General features: G+C 42.9%; 1 protein-coding gene across 2 annotated transcripts in view; it reads right to left on the bottom strand.

The window, feature by feature from the left end:
• Positions 1 to 13,193, bottom strand: part of JAK1 (Janus kinase 1) — a 139,415-nt gene extending 126,222 nt beyond the window's left edge. Inside the window, exon 1 of one of the 2 annotated variants that reach the window (XM_005886692.3) lies at positions 12,968 to 13,193. The gene's annotated coding sequence lies outside the window, so the exon portion shown is untranslated. Of the gene's footprint in view, positions 1 to 12,036; positions 12,057 to 12,967 lie in introns of those variants that run through there. The other variant, XM_070367894.1, reaches the window with a different exon arrangement.
• Positions 13,194 to 14,795: the final 1,602 nt, after the last annotated feature.

Below are 14,795 nucleotides of genomic sequence, written 5' to 3'. Positions count from 1 at the left end.
TTCAGTATCTGGGGTGGGAGTAGGTAACTAACATTTATTAAATGGTACTGAATCCCAGGCACTGTCTGAAACGGTGAACTAAGTTATTTAACCTTCACAAAACAGCCATGGTAACAGGTTCTAGTAAATCTACTTCACAGCTTCCATGATAGCTCAGTGGCAAAGAATCCACCTGCAATGCAGGAGACCCCAGTTCAATTCCTGGGTCGGGAAGATCCCCTGGAGAAGGGATAGGCTACCCACTTCAGTATTCTTGGGCTTCCCTTGTGGCTCAGCTGGTAAAGAATCTGCCCGCAATGCGGGAGACCTGGTTTTGATCCCTGAGTTGGAAAGGTCCTCTGGAGAAGGGAAAGACTATCCATACCAATATTATGGCCTGGAGAATTCATGAACTGTATAGGCCATGGGGGCGCAAAGAGTCGGACAACTGAGCAAATTTCACTTTCATAGTTGAGAGAAAGTGAGGATCAATTGGGAGCCCAAAATCACAGTGTCAGAGAAAAGCCTAAGACCAGCTCCTCCTGGTTCCAAGTCCAGAATGCTTTTCATCACACATCTAGAATACTCAGATCTAAACAGGTAATCATGGGACATGTTATACAATAACCAAGTAATATAAAGTAACAGAAAGTCGAGTTTGATTTTAAAATGTCAAAAATATTTCACAGGAAAATACTAAATTATCTTTAGGACTGCTAAATTAACCCAACTCACCCATCTCAATCTAATCTCCCAATTAGCCCATCTCACCTCACCCCTCATCCCCCCACAAAAAACAATCCTTTCAGATCTTCATTACTTAGCATCTAACAATACCAAACACAACACAGGTGGCTAGAGGCACTTCTCCTAAAGCCTGAAACTGCTCCAGAAGCATCAGGCTGGAAAGGAGGGTAGCACCACACTCCTCGGGTTCTCATGTAAATGCCAGAAATAAAAGGGAGGAAGTGACAAGACAATAGAAAGAAGGCCTTTTTAAGAGTTAAAGTGTTTTCCAATTGGATCTCGGTAAAGCTAGGGGGGGAGAAGGAAGAGTAGACAGCTTTTTTTTTTTAAATCAGAGTGCTGCAAATTTGAATTTCAACTATGCCATTAGCTTTGTTTGCTCATCTGGAAAATGATGCCATTAAGATTCACCTCTCTGGCTATTAAAAGATTAAATTAAATATCAAATGCAAAGCACGTAAACAGCTGACACGTAGTAAAAGCTTACTAATCTTGAGTCTCATCCTCTTGCTCCCCCTCCTTAGCACTTGACAAGATGTGCCACATGCCCCACAAACCTGGGAGACGTGAGCTACCCGAAGGACAGGTTCCCCAAAAGAGCACAAGACACTCACATCAGGATTCCCGTACTGCCCCAGGGCCTTTTTCCCTGCTTCTTCTAAGACATTCACCATCTTTAAGTCACATCAGGTTGCGTAAAACAGGGGCCTAGTATTTTTTATTTAAATTCCTATTTCTCACCAAAAGTTGGGGCTTCTTATACACATAAACACACACATACACACACACACACATACACCAGAACCGTTCATTAAATGTATTTAATACATGTGACAAGTGATCTGGTGGAAGACTGAGGCAGGGAAACTACTGTGAGAAAAATGAACAGCAGCCTAAAATAAGCAAATAACTTGGCCTTGAGTTTTCAGGAAAGGAAACATGATTTACTGAGCAGTCTTTCTCTTTTTCTTTTATACAAAAGGAAACATCAATTCCTGAAGAGGAACATTAAAACTTATGACAGGACCAAGAATATCACAGTAGTCTTCCAAAATATTTGATCTTTCACAAAACTGTACTACTTCATATAAGAGTCAGGATTTTTTTTTTTTTTAAACTTTACAGTATTGTATTGGTTTTGCCAAATATCGAAATGAATCCGCCACAGGTATACATGTGTTCCCCATCCTGAACCCTCCTCCCTCCTCCCTCCCCACACCATCCCTTGGGTCGTCCCAGTGCACCAGCCCCAAGCATCCAGTATAGTGCATCGAACCTGGACTGGCGTAGAGTCAGGATTTAATGTGGTCACATTCCTAGTAAAAATGTTCCCCCTTTGAGCCTCTACAAATCGTTTACACAGGATTTAGCATTTACTGAATAAACAACCATGTACCGTCTGTGAAAGGGGATATTACAGGGAATAAGTCCCTGTCCTCAAGAACCCTGGGACTGCACAGTGGAGGAAAGTCTACAAAGGAACTGCAGCACAAGGCCGAACACAAGGACTGCGCGCAGCCAAGGAACTAAGTGTATATAGCACACGCTTTCTGTTGGGGCTCGAGGCGGAGGGACCCTGATAGTCACAGAAGTGTGACAGACGGAGAGCACAAGGCATGGGCAAAGTCCACAGAGGGTGAGGAAGCAGAAAAAAGTATGAGAAATGTTTGAGGCACAAATGTAAAATAGTGAACCATCTATTTGGGCACAGCGTAGATGAAAGAAATGGGACAATAAGCTGAAAAACTGAGATCTTATGACAGGGACTCTTGAATACTACACAAAGGTGGAATTCGGACTGTTTTCCGCAGACAATAGAGCTTATAAAGGCAGCAGTCCGGGAAATTCTATGACATGAGTCAACTGCATGAAGATTCTCCAATGTCTGTGGGGAAGACAGAAGGCAGGGGAAGGCTGGAGGGAGGGAGACTGGGTTGGAGACTACTGTGATCACCCAGGTAATGAAAGGAAAGCTAGGCCAGAGGCAGGGAACAGCAGAGAAGAGCCACACACTGGGAGGGACACTGAGAGGGTCTGGCAAATTGTTGAACTGGGGGCTGGAGGGAGAGAAACCAAGATGAAACAAGGCAGGGGTCAGCACACTTGGGTCCACATGCCAAGCCTGGCCTCCCGCCTGTTTTCCACAGCAAAGAAGTGTACAAATTTTACTTTTTTTTTTTTTTTGCCATACCACGCAGCATGTGGAACTTTCCCAACCAGGAACTGAACTCACACACTCTGCATTGGGAGTGCGCAGAGTCTTAACCACGGGACTACCACAGAAGTCCCCGATTTTCACATTTTTAAATGGTTGGGGAAAAAATATTTTGTGACAAGTGGACACTCAAATGTCAGCGTCCACACATAAAGTTCTCCTGGAACACAGGCACACCCGTTGGTTTACATGTTGTCTGTGTCTGCTTTAGTTACACAGCTGCCGAATTGTGGAGTTGTCACAGAGTGGCACGATCCTCAAAGTTGAAAATATTCACTGTCTTCCTTTCTACAGGAAAAGTTTTCTAACCACTGATTTTCAGGGCTATGCATAGACACAGTACTAAGAGGAACAGAGAAATCACCCACTGGTTGGCTGGGTCAGAAAAAGATGCTCTCAATTCTGAAGCAGTTAAACGGGAGGTATCAACAAGACATTCAGGTAAGCAAGCCAACCATGGAATGGAAAGCTCATCCCACCATGGGGCCTAGGCACCTGCTGTTCTCTGCCTGGTATTCTTCCTCCAGGTCCTAGCATGGCCTGGCTCCTGCAGTCTGAGCCCAAATGTCATTTCCTCAGAGGCAGCCCCTCTCCTGCCTACCTAAGCATTCTCTACCCATACCATACAGTTTCTTTATCCTCACCCGAAATTATCTTCTTAATTACCATGTTTAAGATCTTTGAATGTTGGCTCCTTAAGAACGAGACCCTACCTCTTATTCCTGTCCCCAGTGCCCTGAACAGTTGCCTAAAGCTGCTCAGTCAGTATTTGGGCAAAGAGGGAGTGGAGAAGAAGGAATATGAATAAAAGAGACAATTGGAACACAGGTGAAAGCAGGTCACTTGCAGTTCTAGGAACACATAAGATCTGCCATTCGCAGAACCTTTAGGAAAGTCTTTGACGGGGCAGGAGAGAGAGAAGAGAAAGGGAAGACACCTAAGAGAAGACAACAAAGACAAGGAGAGAAAGGAAAGGAGTATTGTGTCTCAGAAGCCAGACAGCAGTGGGGTGGGGCATCTTTCAGGAAGGAGTGTTTAGCAGCATCAAAATGTCTCAGATAAGTGCATTAAAAAGGACTCAGTGTGACAGCAAAAAGGTCACTGGTGACCTCAAACAAGTCTTAAGAGTGTGGAGATGGTAGTCAGATAGCAAAGGGTTAAAGAATGAGTATATGGGAGGAAGTAAGACTTTCAAGGCACTTGGTAGCAGAGTGGGCAGAGGTGCTCCCAGGGGTGGGGTGGGGAATCCTGTGTGTCATACAGTGACTCCAGTCCCACCCTGTAACCCACGTCTTAAAGCCTTCAACTCCCCCTGCCACGCTAGGCTAAGGCCCTGCGGGCGGCTCCAATTCGCCAGTTGGCCCTCTATCCTCTCTACTCCAGTGTTGGTTTCACCTCAGATCCCTTGTGCAGTTTCCTCTGGCTGGAAAACCTCCACAGCCTCTTGGCCTGGCTAGCTCTTTCACTCTTCATATTGCAATTAAAAAAAAAAAAAATCACAAAGACCCCCTCTTCTTACTGCCCCCCACCTCTGCTTTACACCAAACTAAAACATCTCCCCAGGTACTCAGCATTCTTGTAACAAGCAGTTGTGTAACTGTTTAAGTATTGTGTCTTTTACTAGCCAGGCAGCTTCTGAGGGCAGGAATCAGGCCCATCATGTTCTCACATAATATACAATCTACAGATAATGGATAAGTAATGGAATGAACATGAAAACCCAAGAGCAATTTTATCTCAAGCAGTTTATGCATCACAAGTGGCTTATTACTTCCCAAATCCCACATCAGGTAGGCTTACAATTTATGTTCAGGCCAGTCTGGCCTCCTCTGATCTCCCCTTCCTACTTCTGAGCAACTAGGTGAAGGTCATTCTAAATATATAAAAAAAAAAGGGGGGGGGTGTTTTGAGGTATCATCATATATCAGATGATCTTCCCAATGAGGTAACTGACATACAGTGATTAACAGACTTGCCCATAGTTTTACAGATGACTTTAACTGAACAAAATCATTCAGAATATTAAATATAGGCATTAAAGCATCTTCCTTTTTAAATCTGTATTTTGTGAATTAGCCCTGAAGTGGATTTGCAGATGTACTTGGCCAAACACCCCGAGTACCTCTTTATGATATAATCTCATCTATCTGCCTCCCTGTTGTATGGTCCATTCAGCTAGTTTTACAATAAGATTTTTCGCTGGAAAAATACACATTTGGCAGATTGTTTTCTCCTTGATTTTTTTTCTTCTCTCTTTTCTCCCACTGTAACATAAAAGATTATTTTAAATTCTATTAATTGAAAAATCACTATAAATTACAGCCTTGCTACAGTCTGAGCAAATTAACTGTGCAAATAAGCCTGCAGATAAAACTGTGCTTAACTGAATAAACTGCTGTCAGTTCTAATACCCTTAAGCCCTTTAAGACACCATTTAAAACAAGAGTTGCATTAACTACAAAGTGTTCTTATCTATTTCTGCTTTATACATTCAACTTGTCTGAATTACCCAACGTACCTGGGATTTAACAGACCTAAATTTATTTGTTTTTAATATCTATAGGTCAGTCAGCCTGTTCACCATGTGAGCTGGACTTCCCTACCTTACGCATCACCTCCCCAGTAAAAACTAGGGAGTTTTACCGTCACTTTCCTTGTCAAATGCGAAGACAAGGAGAAGAGACAGCTAACTTCTTTGTTACTCAGAGCACATGGAATGAGCCTATCATCAAGAGTGCCTTTCCAACCATATGACAACTACTGTTCTTAAGAATATGAATAAATGCAACATAGACATTACTGAGAAAGAAATATAGATATATTCACAATGTGATAGGAAGAAGGGCCAACTTTTGTACAATTTTATATTTTAGGTAAGTCTTGCTTTAGGAAAATGCAACACATACATGGAAAAAGAAACTTGATAAAAACAGCACTCAGGGGAAACAACATTATTTAAGAGTTCTCATAAACGTTTATAATTCCTTAGCAGCAAATTCCCTAGGACATTACCTGATTTATAAGATTTTAAGCTTCTACACAACTCTAAAGACACCATTTTACAAACAGGTATGCTGCTGCCCCTCTGCCAACAGCTCACCACTCGCTAAGTAAACTGAATCAGGGAGAGCAACACAGTATTTTTATACTGACTTTCCCAGAAAGCCTAATACATTCCTACCAAATTATATACCTTGGATGGCATTTAAAGTTAAATTAAAAGCACCTTTGTTTCTCATTTTTTCTTAAAAATGTTAAAAATGGGGCAAAACTTAATTTATTTACCACCTTGGGGCTGTCTACATACTGAACTCTTCTAGATTTGAGAAAATGTCTTCTTTAGGTGCCTAAACATTTTTTATTTATCCATTTCTAACTGAAGCCTTTCTAATATTGAATGAATCAGCTACTCTTTGTTTTCTATTTAGTGGGTCCACTTTCCTACCATCTTACAGCATTCTGGACATAATTTGAACTCTTCGTTTTTAACACAAAGCATATTCACCAATTAGAAGGGAAAAAAAAAAAAAGAAAGCGAGAGAGCCAACAAATGTTTAACACCATAACATGTGCCTGGCACCACTCCCAAACCTTTAGGTGTAGTCAGTCACTCAATATTCAAATAATCCTAGAGGTAGGTACTACCTCAACTTCCTTTTATGGATAAGGAAACAGGTATAACCTGCCCACATTCTCACAGCTAGGATCAAACTAAACAGTCCAGCTCCAGAGCCTCCAAAAACACAGATTACATAAAAAACAAGACAGTAAGTCTGTCTGTGTACTATCTAGACGTGTAACTAAGTTGACCTGATTTAGTCTCTCTCCTCTCCTCACTGGTGGGTTCCAGCAATTATCATCACCTTCTCCACAGAAAGCCACAGCTCCCCTCCTTAGGTTTGCAGAGGTAGATCACTCAAGTCACTTTCCCTGAAGAGTGAAAGCTCCTCCTGCCGAGCAAAGATTCCTCACCAGGTTTTCACACTGAAGAAAGCTCTTTCTTCAAGGCTGTCCTATTGCAATCGTGACAGCAGCTTCTTACTCCACCCCCACCTCTGCCTACCACTTGCATATCTCTCAACCCCTAAAGCTGCCCTTTTCTCCTAGAGACCAGAAGTACCTGGCCTCATTTCCATTATGCTCCACAACTTGAACTCTTCTCTTCTTAATGGTTTGCTCATTTTCCATACCAATTACTGTACTGTGTTGTGAGAATGACACCTTCAATATGCTATGGTATTTATGATGGCTCTGCCTCTCCACTAAATGGCCCCACACAGGGTGCTTCACTTTTTGAGTTAAGGTTCTGCTTTTCATAAACCTCTCCTCATTCACTTCCAATATAAAAAATTAACACTGCCTGCCTCAGACAATGGACCTTCCTGTATTCACCCTCTTAACAATTCCCATCTCTTGCATTTGTTGTATTTAATCTCCTACTGCCTTGAGAATCAGTTAGGTTAATTGTCTACAAATCCTTTATAAATTAAAAGCAAAGCAAAATAAAATTTTACTCTACTATAAGGAAAACACACATGGACTTAATGACATCTATTCTGACTCTAAGTATTTCTATTTCCTAGCAGTCTTCTGAACAATTGATAAAAGTGTATAGTAAGGACCATTTTCTGTGATGCAGAGGATGAACAGTTGCACAACGGTCAAATGAAGCTGATCCTTTATAGAACTGTGGGTACTTCCATTTTCTAATGATGCTATTCTGAAGCTCAAAAACTATGAATGGCTTCCCATCTTCCCAGTTCATTCATTCAACATGGGCCACGGTCTCTGAACTCACAACGCTCAGAGACTTGAGTAGTCTTCAGAGCCTGGCCCCATCCTGCACGTCCAAGCCCAGCCTCTTTCTGCTGCCTCTCAGTACCCTGCTCTGGTCACTGTGGCCACCTCCAAATTGGTCACCCACATGTACATGCCCACCTCTGTGCCTTTGCTCATGCTCTATCTCTGCCTCAATTTCCATCCACCCCTAAGGAAAAGAACTCCTACTTACTCCTCAAGCCCAACTCAAATGATTTTCTTAAAAAAAAAAAAAAGCATTGGAGGGACTTCCCTGGTGGTCCAGTGGTTAAGGCTTCTGGCTTCCTCTGCAGGAGGCGTGGGGATAGCCCCTGGTCACTAAAGACCTCACATGCCCGTGCTGCGCGGAGCAGCCAGGGGAAAAAAAAAAAAAAAGCATCAGACAAGGGCTCCAAGCAGGATTCAGCTCTCTTCAGGGGCTAAAGTGCTCTTAACTCTGACCTCTACTATAACATCAACCACACTGTGTTATATTTATAGCAGGCTTGTTTCCATATGAACTGTCTTATCCATCTGCCAGGAACTTTGTACCAAAGAGATGTTTGTATATACAAAGAATGAGTTAATGAATCTATAAAAAGTGGGGAACAAGGGGGGAGCTACTTGGTACTCTGACTTTAAAGGAGTACCATGATAGTTTCCAGGAAACATTCTATAATGCAGGATTTACTTATTTTTATGTGCATAACCTGCAACGAAGACTCTATGAACATACAAAGGATCATCCACCAAACTCTATAAAAGTAGAATTTTTGCCTGTTTTTTTCTGTTTACTCCCTCCCTGAGGCTCACAACAGGAGCTCAAAAAGTATTTACTAAATGAATAAAGGAATGCAACAGAGTGCTGTGTGAATATTAACGATAAGTAAATTCAGTTACCACAGATTAAAAAAATCCCAACAAAGACCAGCTCAGTCTTCTGTCTAGAGCAGACTTAAAGAAATTTTCATTGCTTCTAAAGCAGGGCTTGACTGGGCATTCGGCAGTTTACTCAGAGCACCAAGGAAAAATGGTGTGCCCACTGATAGCTGTTAAGAACCACAGATCATAAAACCTCAGAAGTAAATATACCACGGAAATGAACTTAAAACTTTTATGCTTTCTTGTTGCCTCAAACTGCCAAAAAAAAACTGGTGCACTTCAGAGGAAAGAATACTCATAGGAAGTAGTTTCCTGCCCTGAAACACGGTCATTTCAACATGGCAGCTGCTATGTTACCATAGGGTTTTCGAGACAGGAAGCAACAGTGGCACACCTAGCTGAGTGGAGAGCAAGAAGCAGAGAGGAAACAGCATGCCAAACAAGAAGGCGGGTGGAGGGCAGCTGACAAAGTACAAAAACAAAGAACCAATTCCTCTAATGTCTTCTATAACATAACTGACTGTACATAATTATTAGGGAAAAAAATGAAGAGCACAAAAGCAAACAGCACCTTCCCTGGTCACCAGCTGCTGCTTTTTCCATAGTTAACTCTTCTCCTGCATTAATGACTCTAATAGACAAAAAACTGATAAGAACTTGTCCTTAAATGGGTAAGGGAGTGGGCCATGGCTGACTTTTCTCCTATACTTTCTGCTTTATGGTCTAATGTGTTTTTTGTTTTTGTTTTTGTTTTTTCACAATGTGTTAAATGAGAAAATCTTTACATTTAAAGAAATAATAGAGATAAAAATTTTATGTTCTAATAATAATAAAACTACATTAAGTAAATCCTCTACCCTATAAAATGAAGGAAGAATTGAATAACACCAAACTATCCAATCTTGGCATTCAACATACTGTACCCCCTTTCCTCCTCAACAACCAGTATATCTAACAATTCATTTATTTTAAAAAATCACATCTTACAAAGAACCAAGGGGGTTCTCTATAAGTGATTGCCAAGAGGGAGCAGGATGGGAAAGTTTGGGATTAGCAGATGCAAACAATTATATGTAGGATAGATAAATAGCAAGGTCCTACTGTATAGCACAGGGAACTACATTTAATAAACCATAATGGAAAAGAATATTAAAAAGTCTATGTGTGTATTACTGAGTCACTGCAGTACAGCAGAGATCAGTACACTATAAATCAACCATATTTCAATTTAAAAAAAATCACTTCTTCACAATAGTTATAATTTGCACAGCACTTCATGGTTTCCATCCATTATTTTTGTAATTTTTCCCAACAGCTTTGTGTGACAGCCAAAGTGGATATTTTACAGATGAAGAAAACAGGTGCCTGAGTGAAGCAGCCTGCCATGACAGAAGCCAGGATCTTGTTACCCACTTGGCTAAAGCACAATTTCTCAAGCCCAACACTACTGACATTTTGAGCCAAAGAATTCTTTGCTGTCGGGGGCTGCACCATGCATTGTAGGATGCTGAACAGAATCCTTGACCTCTACCCACTGGACACGAGTAACACTGCCTCCTCCCACTCCCACCACACCCTGACAGTTCTAACAACTAACAATGTCTCCAGAAACTGCAGATACCTCCTTAGGCGCACAATTATACCCAGCTGAGGGACACTGGTCCAAAAGAATCTACAAGGTTTTTTCTGGTATCTTTATTCTATGATAAGGCTCGACAGAACACTGGGCCATGATAAATCACAGACCATCAGACGCTGCTTGCTCAGCAAGATTCAGTTAATTAATCAATTCTCTATCCACTTAAAATAGTTTTTTTAATGTGAAAACAGACAAGAAAAATTTCCTTGTATAAACACTCACATCTCAGATGATATATCTTCTAAGAGCATATTACCACATTAGAACATAAGTATATACATAATAAAGATATATAAAATAATGTGCATTTAAAGGGTAAAAACTTAATCAAAAAACAGACTTCAGTCTTTGTTAATAAACTTTATGAATGCAGCTATACCTTAGAATCCCCTTTATTAAAATGGGTATAAACCTACACATTCTCAACACTTGCTTCAGCTGGGTTTCTGTCCAAACATATACTTCAAGCTATTCAGAAGAAACTGAGTGATAACTTCAAAACATTATTAGAATTTCTGGGCTGCAGTTGAAACCATTAGTGTTTGTGAACCCAGAATCTAAACTTGCAGATTTCATTATCCCATTTAGAAGCATTTCTTCATGTCATTTAAAGAGTCCCTTTTCCTGCAAAAAGCAATTCTGCCCTCAAAATTCCTTACTTTCACCAGCTTTTTAGCAAATGCCTGAATTGAAAACATTTTGCAAGCTAATTCCCCTGAACACTTTAAACCTGCAAAGGGTAGATACCAATTGATCAGAGATAATTATAAACACATATAGAGCATTAGCCAAATTGATATTAAGACTGACTAAATTACAACAAATTGAAACATAGTTATATTTTGGGAAATGTTTGAATTATTTTATCTATGTATGTATAATTTATTCACCCTCTATCATCATTTCCCAATAATAATAAGCAATTAGTATATTGTGGAATGGGGAAACTAAACTAGCTTTATTCAATACGAAGTGTCACACTGCAATCCTAGTACTAAAAAAATACATTTTGGTGTTTAGAGAAACTAAGATACAGTATAAGTGCTTAGCTAATACAACACGGAGAGTTAAGAGGTTGTGATTATTCCTATTCACACTGTTCATAATCTTGTAGGTATGATGCACTTGCGTCTTTAAATGTGATCTGGATCTATACATAGGAGACATTTTCTCCATATTACAATGCCTATTGTACCCAAAGTGTCTGGTACCCTTGTAGCCTCCATTAACCTTCACCACAAAGTACAGAAGAACACATTGATCCTTCAATAAAAACGACTGCCTGGTCTTGAAAAACAGTCACCCAAAGCAAAAGCCAGAAACAACACAAAATGGGGTTTTGGAAAGGAAGGAACAAAGATTTAATCAATATAAAATGTTGATCTTAAATATTTTTTTCCAGTCTGTAAATGCCCATAACGCAAATTTCTTAAAAAAAAAAAAAAAAACAACCAAACACTCCACGATCACATTTGTTTCTCCATTATACTCATCACTTAACTATGTCAGGTTTTTAACGCTTTCATCCACCGAAAAAAAGTAATGACAATTTTATACAGATGTAAACTGCCACAGAGAGAAAACTCCTGGACTCTTAAAAAAAAAAAGTTAATAGCATGTATCCAACCAGGGACAGAAAACAGCTCACAGCCACGTATTAAGCGAAGTGGCACGGGGACGGGGTCCTCTTGCCATGGACACAAAGGAATTCACAAAGAACATGCCATACAAAAAAAAAAAAAAAAAAAAGGTGCAGAACACCTGGTAATAATCATACCCTTTTTCTAGTCTCCTACAGAAGTTCCTCGGTAAACACATATCCAAGGCGTCCACATCCCTGGAACCTTGGGGAGTGACTTACAAGGGGGTGTTTACTAGTCCTGCTAAAGCGACGTCTCTTTTCTGATGTTTGACGGCCGCGCGCGGACGGAGTCTGAGGAGTTAGACAAGGAGCCAGAGACCAGCCCCACTTTCGGTTAAGCAGACCCTTTACAGAAGGATTCACTATTTGCCGCACGGCTCTTCACTGTTCCTCTTCCCTGGCCCTTCAGCCCAGGGTGCGTCATTCACACTTTTCGCCGGTTGCCTGGGGCCCGAGTCCCAAAAGAACCTAAAAGGGGAGGGGGCGTCTCCTGAGTCCCCAGACGCCCCTTTGCCCCAAACAGGGCCCCAAATCCTAGAAACTCTGCTTCGCTGAGATGGCAAAGAAGTCAAAGGCTAAGACCCTCAGCATCCGTCCTGAGGCCTGAAAAATCCTCCTCCCGCTCCCCGGCAATTCTGCCAAAAGGCTGGCGGTCAAGTTCTCGGTTCAAGAGCGAGGGACGTCAAACCTCAACCCCGCGCCTGTATCTCCGGGTGGTATAAACAGGATGTCAGCGCGTCCCAGGCTTGTTTATGAAAACTTGGTGTGCACTCTGGGGGAGGGGGCAGAGAACCTTTACCTTTCCCCTTCGGGGCTGGGGGGCCCCGGCCCCCGATCTCCCCGCCGCCAGCCGGCTCTGCTCTGTTGGAAATCCCCCGCCTTCCCAGCCCGCTCCAACCTCGGCCCGGCCCGGCCCCCAGGTCCAGCGCGAGGAGCGACCCAGGGTGCGCGGCGCGCGAGGCCCGAGAGGGGCAGCCGCGTCTCCCACCAGTGCCCGGCTGAGAGCCCCTAGTCTCGCTGCCCACGGCCGCCGCAGGCTTCCCTACCTCCACTCGGTGACACTCACCACTTCCGTGTGCGCCTGGGCCGGGGGGCTCTGGGTCACTGCGAGGGTCAGGGTCGGGCGGCCAGCTCCCTAAGCGGCTAACCCCCCAGGGCCCCGGCGTTTACGCGCCGGGGGCTGAGGAGTGGGCGCAGGGTTGGCAATCACCTTTTCGGTGCGGGCCGGGGTAAGTCTACGGCGGCTAACTACTCGGCGGCCGCCGCGGCCTACGCTGGGCGACGCACCCGCCTCCCGCCCCGCCCCGCGACTGGCCCCGCCTACCACCCCTCGGCAGGTTCCGCCTCCTCGTGGCGTCACGCACAGCTGCCCCGGAAAGGGGGGCGGGGACCGCAGTGGAGGCGGAGGCGGTGGCTCGGCCGCCGCGCAGGACTCTGTGCCTCCAGCCTTCCCGCCCCGCCCCATCCTGCTTTGCTCACGCCCCCGCCCCTCACTCGCTCCTTTTTACCACGTAGTCTAAAACACCAATGCAGGATGAGAGGTCTGCGGCCAGAAAGTGAAATTGTCAGGATTTGGCCGTAGGTAGACCCCTCTCAGATTTGCAGTGCACTTCACCACATCTTTGTGAACTACGGTGCATTTCTCACAGTTCTTTGCCTCTTGTTCCCACTGAGCAAGAGGCGAGCTAGTGAGGCACGAGGCTAACAGGACCTTAAGAGATAAATCTTCCTACATTGACAGGTTACTTCACATCCTACCCATTCTGTATTTAAAGGTCATAGAAGTTTTTTAAAAAACGTATAAATAGTAATAAACACATTTGTTGATATCTAATGTGTGCCAGCGATTTTAATTTTTTACTAATAATCCCTCGAAGTAGGTTTTATCTACCTTTCATCCATGAGGAAACAAATCAAGACTTAATTATCTTAGTCAAGATAATGCTATAGCCAAGGTTCGTACCCTACAGGCAGTCTATGACCAAATCCTGGTGATTTTGCTTCCTAAGCGTGTCTCCAGTCCATTTGTTTCTCCAAGTGTTCCAACAACATGATCCTGGCTACCCCCATCTCTCATCTCATCTGAAGGACCGCAAATATATCTTAAGTTGTCACTCTGTAGTCAATGCAGTCTCCAGTTCTACACAGTGAGCTTTTTAAAATTCACATGTGAGTGTTCCACTCATTCCCATACTTAAAATATACCAGTATCTTCTCATCCAAAGAGGAAATCTTTGGATGAGAACCTGCCTAGGCTGTGCATAATTAGACTTCTGCAACTCAGCTCACTGCTCCCTGAGGCTTCCCCATGTGTCCTGACTCTACTAACCCTCCAGGATTCCTGGAGACTTGAGGAGTTACTGTGGCTTACTTCATACAAAGCAAGTGTTGGGTATGGTATGTGGTGCATGAAAATTGCATTTGAATCTGGAGTTCTGGGTTCTAGGTGTGACTCCCACTATTAACCACCTGTGTTACCCTAAACAATTTACAATTTACTCGTAAGAGTTGAGGGGCAAACTAAACAATCTCCAGGGTGCCTTCCGGAAGGAGATAGCAGAGCTAACAGAGAAGACAAGAGAATCAGGTGGGGAAGGTCCAGCCAAGCTGCCTACCTTGTGAGTGTTTGAATGTCTTGCCTTACCTGCCACTCAACACTGTTTGCATCATTTTCTTCACCTATCAAATATGGATAATACCTTCTTCATAAAGATTATGCTGAAAGTGACCTAAGATAACGCCAGGCCCCATACATGTGGTAGGCCTTAAAGAACAGGTGGCAGTGATATGAGTGGAGACAGAAACATTAAAGAACCAAATTTCAGGTAAGGCAAAGGGTACAGAAAAGGGAAAGTCAGGAAAGCTGCAATGAACTCACTGGCTTGAGAACAAAT

This window comes from Bos mutus, chromosome 3 (assembly GCF_027580195.1).
Source record: "Bos mutus isolate GX-2022 chromosome 3, NWIPB_WYAK_1.1, whole genome shotgun sequence".
NCBI classification, from domain to species: domain Eukaryota; kingdom Metazoa; phylum Chordata; class Mammalia; order Artiodactyla; family Bovidae; genus Bos; species Bos mutus.
This window is presented reverse-complemented; position numbering and strand designations above follow the sequence as displayed.